This window comes from Giraffa tippelskirchi, chromosome 1 (genome assembly GCF_054371585.1).
Source record: "Giraffa tippelskirchi isolate mGirTip1 chromosome 1, T2T-mGirTip1v1.2.pri, whole genome shotgun sequence".
Taxonomy (NCBI): Eukaryota; Metazoa; Chordata; class Mammalia; order Artiodactyla; family Giraffidae; genus Giraffa; species Giraffa tippelskirchi.
The window spans coordinates 40,417,070-40,425,564 of record NC_137275.1 but is presented as its reverse complement, the minus strand read 5'-3'; the positions used below and the strand labels follow the sequence as shown (position 1 = coordinate 40,425,564).

The 8,495-nt window shown below is 37.4% G+C and overlaps 1 long non-coding RNA gene across 1 annotated transcript; it reads right to left on the bottom strand.

The window, feature by feature from the left end:
* Nucleotides 1–6,264: 6,264 nt before the first annotated feature.
* Nucleotides 6,265–7,821, bottom strand: LOC145519739 (uncharacterized). The gene is made up of 2 exons (XR_014063853.1): nucleotides 7,578–7,821; nucleotides 6,265–6,995 (listed from the first exon to the last, which is right to left on the bottom strand). It is a non-coding gene; the product is annotated as an uncharacterized LOC145519739 (long non-coding RNA).
* Nucleotides 7,822–8,495: the final 674 nt, after the last annotated feature.

The following is an 8,495-nucleotide window of genomic DNA, read 5'->3' as shown; positions in this document are numbered from 1 at the left end:
ATATGATCATCTCAATAGATGCAGAAAAAGCCTTTGACAAAATTCAACATCCATTTATGATAAAAACCCTCCAGAAAGCAGGAATAGAAGGAACATACCTCAACATAATAAAAGCTACATATGACAAACCCACAGCAAACATTATCCTCAATGGTGAAAAATTGAAAGCATTTCCCCTAAAGTCAGGAACAAGGCAAGGATGCCCACTTTCACCACTACTATTCAACATAGTTTTGGAAGTTTTGGCCACAGCAATCAGAGCGGAAAAAGAAATAAAAGGAATACAGATAGGAAAAGAAGAAGTAAAACTCTCCTGTTTGCAGATGACATGATCCTCTACATAGAAAACCCTAAAGATTCTACCAGAAAATTACTAGAGCTAATCAATGAATATAGTAAAGTTGCAGGATATAAAATTAACAAACAGAAATCCCTTGCATTCCTATACACCAATAATGAGAAAACAGAGAAATTAAGGAAACAATACCATTCACCATTGCAACAAAAAGAATAAAATACTTAGGAGTATATCTACCTAAAGAAACAAAAGACTTGTATATAGAAAACTATAAAACACTGATGAAAGAAATCAAAGAGGACACAAACAGATGGAGAAATATACCGTGTTCATGGATTGGAAGAATTAATATAGTGAAAATGAGTATACTACCCAAAGCAATCTATAGATTCAATGCAATCCCTATCAAGCTACCAATGGTATTTTTCACAGAACTAGAACAAATCATTTCACAATTTGTATGGAAATATAAGAAACCTCGAATAGCCAAAGCAATCTTGAGAAAGAAGAATGGAACTGGAGGAATCAACCTGCCTGACTTCAGGCTCTACTACAAAGCCACAGTCATCAAGACAGTATGGTACTGGCACAAAGAGAAATATAGATCAATGGAACAAAATAGAAAGCCCAGAGATAAACCCACGCACCTATGGACACCTTATCTTCGACAAAGGAGGCAAGAATATGCAATGGAGAAAAGACAATCTCTTTAACAAGTGGTGCCGGGAAAACTGGTCAACCACTTGTAAAAGAATGAAACTAGAACACTTCCTAACACCATACACAAAAATAAACTCAAAATGGATTAAAGATCTAAACGTAAGACCAGAAACTATAAAACTCCTAGAGGAAAACATAGGCAAAACACTCTCCGACATAAATCACAGCAGGATCCTCCATGACCCACCTCCCAGAATATTGGAAATAAAAGCAAAAATAAACAAATGGGACCTAATTAAAATTAAAAGCTTTTGCACAACAAAGGAAACTATAAGCAAGGTGAAAAGACAGCCTTCAGAACGGGAGAAAATAATAGCAAATGAAGCAACAGACAAACAATTAATCTCAAAAATATACAAGCAACTCCTACAGCTGAATTCCAGAAAAATAAACGACCCAATCAAAAAATGGGCCAAAGAACTGAACAGACATTTCTCCAAAGAAGACATACAGATGGCTAACAAACACATGAAAAGATGCTCAACATCACTCATTATTAGAGAAATGCAAATCAAAACCACAATGAGGTACCATTTCACACCAGTCAGAATGGCTGCTATCCAAAAGTCTACAAGCAATAAATGCTGGAGAGGGTGTGGAGAAAAGGGAACCCTCTTACACTGTCGGTGGGAATGCAAACTAGTACAGCCACTATGGAGAACAGTGTGGAGATTCCTTAAAACACTTGGAATAGAACTGCCATATGACCCAGCAATCCCACTGCTGGGCATACACACCGAGGAAACCAGAATTGAAAGAGACGCGTGCACCCCAATGTTCATTGCAGCACTGTTTACAATAGCCAGGACATGGAAGCATCCTAGATGTCCGTCAGCAGACAAATGGATAAGGAAGCCGTGGTACATATACACAATGGAATATTACTCAGCCATTAAAAAAATACATTTGAATCGGTTCTATTGAGATGGATGAAACTGGAGCCCATTATACAGAGTGAAGTAAGCCAGAAAGAAAAACACCAATACAGTATACTAATGCATATATATGGAATTTGAAAGATGGTAACGATAACCCTATATATGAGACAGAATAAGAGACACAGATGCATAGAACAGTCTTATGGACTCTGAGGGAGAAGGTGAGGGTGGGACGTTCTGGGAGAATAGCATTGAAACATGTATATTATCATCTGTGAAACAGAACACCATTCCATGTTCGATGCATGAGACAAATGCTCAGGGCTGGGGCAATGGGATGGCCCAGAGGGATGGGATGGGGAGGGAGGTGGGAGGGGGGTCCAGGAAGGGGAACACATGTAAACCCATGGCTGATTCATGTCAATGTATGGCAAAAACTACCACAATATTGTAAAGTAATTAGCCCCCAACTAAAATAAATGAATTTATTAAAAAAAAAAACAAAATAAAATAAAAAAATAAAAAAATAATTAAAATTGCTAGCAAAATTTTGAGAAATACAGAAAGGATAAGAGAATTCAATGAAGAAAACAAAGAGAAATTGCAATAGATGCTGAAGTTATATAATCCATTATGTATCCATTTTGTCTTATCCTAATAATCCTGTTATTAAAATTTTTTCTCATGTCTAAAGACTATTGTGACATTATTTCTTAGTACAAGTCTATGGCCAAAAAAAGAAATCATGGATTCTGCTGACATCCTATTTACTCTTACGATTTTACTACTTCAAATAAAAATCTGTCGCTGTCAGTGTTTCATCCCTTTTTTTTTTCTTTCTCAGCTTCTCTGAGTACTGAGTAGGCTTCTATCTCCCCTGTGAATGAGATCTGTTTTGTAAACAATTGACATATCATTGTTGACAGTTCTGACAGGTCTTAGAGATTCAAAGGGAATAAAGAATAGAAAAACATTGGCAAAATCTGCATGGGTCCAAAAATGTGCAATATATTTCATGTTAATATTTTGGATTAAGTGTTGTTCTTTATTCAGTTATTTTGAGCAGGATACACATGCATTAGATACATATGTACACATATATTGTATTTGATGGAGGGCCTTAATATTGGAATAATCAGGATATATACTTTCTACACAGTGCTAGCAGGTAAAGTTTTTAATAAATTAATAAGGTGATGAGTTTTATTTTTCACCCCTGTGCTATTGAACTGAACCAATAAAATTGGCTAGTTATTTTGGTGTTATTGAAGAACATCATGTTCTTTTCCAGGAAGTAATTTGTGTCTGATAATTTCACCATTCAAAGAACTGTGTCCCAGGTTTACAGTTTTTGGTTAAGAGTAGTTGGGCCAAAATAGAAATGCAGTAAAGAGTGTTGGCCATAGAAACCAGAATGTCACGATGGCACTGTGGTATCTCTAAGAGCAAGAGTACAAGAGAGATGGGAAGGCACTTCGAGGAAAGACTCAAATAGGTATTCATAGATGGCCAATTAGTTTTTAAATTGAGAGAACATCCAACACTACAGTTAAGACTATAGTTAATATAACCTGCTGTTTGTTTCCCCAGTTGGTTCAGGAGAATCCGAGTGCTAATCTATAGCTATTCGTAGAACTTGCATCAGGAACATTAACAAGCATCTATTGAGAATCAGTTATGTAAAATACATGAGCTAGGCCAGAATATTAGAAAGTCACAAAGATTTCTATTCTTGAGGGCCTTGAAAAGCAGTTGGGGAAATAGGAAATATTTAAAAGCATAAATATTAATACTAAGTAATATGGGTTAATTCATAGTATAAACTGGGGTTAGTAGATACAAACTGTTGTACATAATGGATAAGCAACAACATAATGGGTAAACAACTAGGTTCTTACTGTATAGCACATGAAACTATACCCAATCTCCTGGGATAACCCATAATGGAAAAGAATATTAAATATGTGTATATATGTAAACTGAATCACTTTGCAGTATAGCAGAAATTAGCACAACTATGTAAATCAACTACACTTCAATAAAAAGATGAAAATAAAGTCAACAATTTTTTTAAGGATCAGATAGTAAATATTTTAGGCTTTGTAGGCATTTGGTCTCTGTTGTAGCTATTTAACTCTGTTGTTGTAGCATAAAAACAGCTATGTAAATGAATGAGTGTGATGTGTTCCAATAAAACTTTTTTTGTGGACACTGGAATTTGTAATTCATATGATGTTCATGTATTGTGACATACTAATCTTCATTTGATTCTTTTCAACAATTTAAAACATAAAACCTATTCTTGGCTTGCATGCTGTACAAAACCACATGGGCCAGATTTCATATGTGGGTTGTAATTTGCTGATTCGTGGTATAGGTGATAAGTACTCTGGCTTACTGGGGTACAGTCAGTCAGTTCAGTCTCGCAGTTGTGTCCAGCTCTTTGTGACCCCATGGAATGCAGCATGCCAGGCTTCCCTGTCCATCACCAACTGCCAAAGCTTGCTCAAACTCACGTCCATTGAGTCGGTGATGCTATCCAGCCATCTCATCCTCTGTAAGCCCCTTCTCCTCTTGCCGTCAATCTTTTGTAGCATCAGGGTGTTTTCCAATGAGTCAGTTCTTTGCATCAGGTAGCCAAAGTATTAGAGTTTCAGCTTCAGCATCAGTCCTTTCAATGAATATTCAGGATTTATTCCTTTAGGATGGACTGGTTTGATCTCCTTGCAGTCCAAGCACCCTCAAGAGTCTTCTCCAACACCACAGTTCAAAAGCATCAATTCTTCAGCGCTCAGCTTTCTTCATAGTCTAATTCTCACATCCCTACATGACTACTAGAAAAACCACAGCTTTGACTAGATAGACCTTTGTTGGCAAAGTAATGTTTCTGCTTCTTAATATGCTGTGTAGGCTTGTCATAGCTTTTCTTCCAAGGAGCAAGTTCTTTTAATTTCGTGGCTGCAGTCAACATCTGCAGTGATTTTGGAGCCCCTATCCCCAAAATAAAGTCTCTCACTGTTTCCATTGTTTCCCCATCTATTTGCCATGAAGTGATGGGGCTAGATGCCATGATCTTAGTTTTCTGAATGTTGAGTTTTAAGCCAATTTTTTCACTTTCCTCTTTCACTTTTATCAAGAGGCTCTTTAGTTCTTCTTCACTTTCTGCCATAAGGGTGGTGTCATCTGCATATCTGAGGTTATTGACATTTCTCCTGGCAGTCTTGATTCCAGCTTGTGCTTCATCCAGCCTGGCATTTCACATGATATACTCTGCATATAAGTTATACAAGCAGGGTGACAATATACAACTTTGACGTACTCCTTTCCCAATTTGGATCCAGTCTACTGTTCCATGTCTGGTTCTAACTATTGCTTCTTGAACTGCGTACAGATTTCTCAGGAGGGTACAAGGATGTGACAAATTCATTGTCAATGACTGACTTCTAAGAGATAAGTCGACTGTATAAGACTATATGCTCAAATTTGCAATAACTATGTTTAGTCTCCAATGTCCTGTCAACTAACTGGTTATTTCCAGTGGAAGCTCACAGGTATATGTGTGTGCCATTGGGTAATGGTTTAGTGTCTAAAGCATAAGGGTTGTATATAAGACAGCAGTGAGAGAAAACTGAAAATGTGAATAGGAAGCAGAGATCTTTGAATGCTTAGCTGAGCGGGTTATCCTTCAAGAAAGAAGTGCTTTAGAGGCTTCTGAGCTAGGGAATAATCTGTTCAGAATTGTGCTTCAGGTGGTTTAGAGTTTAGACCAGAAAGATGAAAGAAAAGGAAAGTAAGGGAACTAACATTATTGGACTTCTATTATATGTGGGAAACTGTCTAGAAGTTTGTTAAATAATTTCTCCATTTAGTGAGATGAAAGGGAAAGCCAGTTTGTAAAGTATTGCAGGAATGTGATAAGAAGGGAAAGGTGCTAGAAAAGTCTTATACTTTTTTGCTTCAGACTGAGTATAGCAAATATAGGAAAGAATCAAAGAGAATTCAAGGGTTCCCAGCACAGGTGACTGAAAGGATGGTACTGGGCAGTCAAGAGGAGTTGGTTTCTGAAAAGATGTTTGGGCAGAGAAACATGTACTCATCCAAGTTAATTAGCACTGGCCAACAGACTCAAGTTTCAAGTGATTCAGCAGAAAATTAATTGAGTTTTTAGTAAATATTGTCCAAAGATGACTTTAAAAAATGTTACTATATGCCTTAAATTATTAACAGTTGCTTGTATTGTTGCTTTGTCATTTCATTGATAACAGTGGGTATGGAAAGTTTTGTTTATGCTTTGTGGATTAGTAAAAATGTTTGTATAGTTGAAAAAAAAACTCAAGACATTAAGGAAAATGAATACAGACACACAGAAATTGTCACACTGAATTTAGTAATTTCAAAAATTGGGTGTCTTATGAGCAGTGATTGTTTTAGTTCCAACTTAAATATGTCAAAATCCATGTGTTTAACACCTTTAACATATGCCTCAAACATATTCTATTTCTTATTCCCGTAACATTTGGTTTATGAATTGTAAAACAAAGAAGTTAGGGATTTGATTTGCAGAGCCCTTACTTCTTTAGTTTGCTGACTTATAGCACCTATCCTTTTTCAATAGAAAACCTTCAAAATCACAGACAGTTTCTTTTTGCTTTTTACTGATTCATTCCATTTCCCCCGAGTTCCTTGTGTGATTACCTAGATGTTGTCACTGCTCTTTCAGTCTTCCCTCTGAGTGGCTCAGTTATTCTGTCCACTCGGATTATTGATCTGCCAACATGTTCACATTTTCTAATTTAGAGAATTAGTAATGATTTCTTGTGATGCCCATCTTCAGTGATTTGCATTATTGGTGCCCGTGGATGCTGAGGAAGACTGGCTTGGAGTCACAGTTCCTGACATTTTAATATTTCCACTGCTCCCCTGAGGAGGTTGAGTGCATGTAGAATTAAGGATGAGGCATACTGCTGGGTCTGTTTAGCTGTGTAAAACCAAGAAGGCAATTTTGTACCTCTCCTCCTTTCTTCCTATTTCCTTCATTCCTCCTTCCTTATTTCCTGTCTTCTTTTCTTCTTTCCACTGAAGTATTCATTCCCGTCAAGCTGATATGAGGGAAACAGAAGCTGTTTTAAATCTTCCAAGTGGGGATGATTTTAATATGGGAAAATAGAGGCTTTTATAGTTACTGGATAGACTGGTGGCATAGGAGTCAGGGAAGCCACTGCCTCTGGAATCTACACCAAAGTAGAAGATTCTCAAGCAGGTTCTTCTGCTTCTCCTTTTTAGTTTGCCAAGATATATGCAAATTCTTTTCACTGGAAGATTGTAGTGGAGAACAACGTGAGGAAAGAAATTCTGGGAAATGTAGTTCCAATCTCCTCATCTCTGCCCCTCAAAACAGAGGACAGAATAGATGGAGAGAATAATGACATCAAGTTGAAAACACTCTGACATATTTGCTGAGCCTCTATCAAGCCAGACAAAGCTGAATGTAGTGATTTCTATCCTCAACATGCTCACAGTCTGGTTGAAGTGAAGTGAAAGTCGTTCAGTTGTGTCTGACTCTTTGTGACCCCAAAGACTGTAGGCCACCAAGCTTCTCCAGACAAGAATTACTGGAGTGGCTTGCCATTTCCTCCTCCAGGGGATCTTCCTGACCCAGGGATTAAGCCCAAATTTCCTACCTTGCAGGCAGATTCTCTACCATCTGAGCCACCAGGGAAGCCCCACAGTCTGTTTAAGTTGACCAATATGTTATTTTTCTAAGATAGTAAATTTTGCTGAGCACCTATGCCAGGACAAATCCTCCAAGTAAAGCTCTGCTGCAAAATGGATTATTAATCACCAGGGTTGTTTATATCCTAGCTCATATAAAGTCCCCAGATGTTAGTAGCCACTTGCAGTGAAAGCTTGTTGCTGTTGTTCAGTGACTAAGTCATGTCCAACTCTTTGTGACTTCATGGACTGTAGCCCACCAGGTTACTCTGTCCATGGAATTCTCCAGGCAACAATACTGGAGTGTATTGCAGTTTTCTTCTCAAGGGGGTCTTGCTGGACCAGGGATCGAACCTGCGTCTCCTGCATTGGCAGGTGGATTCTTTACATGGAGCCACCAGGGAAGTCCACAGTGAAAGCTTGATATATAACCATTACCAGAGATATAAATATTGTCCCCCCAGCATACGTAGTATAATGCCATTAAATTCTCAAACTGCTTTTCACGATATTAATGATAATTAAATTATTTTCAGTTAATTTTTGATGATAAATTAATTTCAAATTACACTATCCCTCTTGACTGGGTAAGATATCCCATATATAAAGAGGGTAAAGTGTTATATGAGAATAACTTCATAATACTTCAGACCAGCTTTGTTCATTATAGCACCATATATCACTACATTGCAAAGATGCTTTCAAATGGAATTTAGTGACTATAGATTACTGAGGATTTGGTGAAATTGATGTTTACAGTCTTAGTCCCGTCATGTATGGAATACCTTTCAACAGGGGCATGTGATATTTTGAGAGATGGGTATCCTGTGCATGAGAAATTAGCTGCCTAAATTATATATTGTCTCTTCCAGACTTAGTTTTCTCAA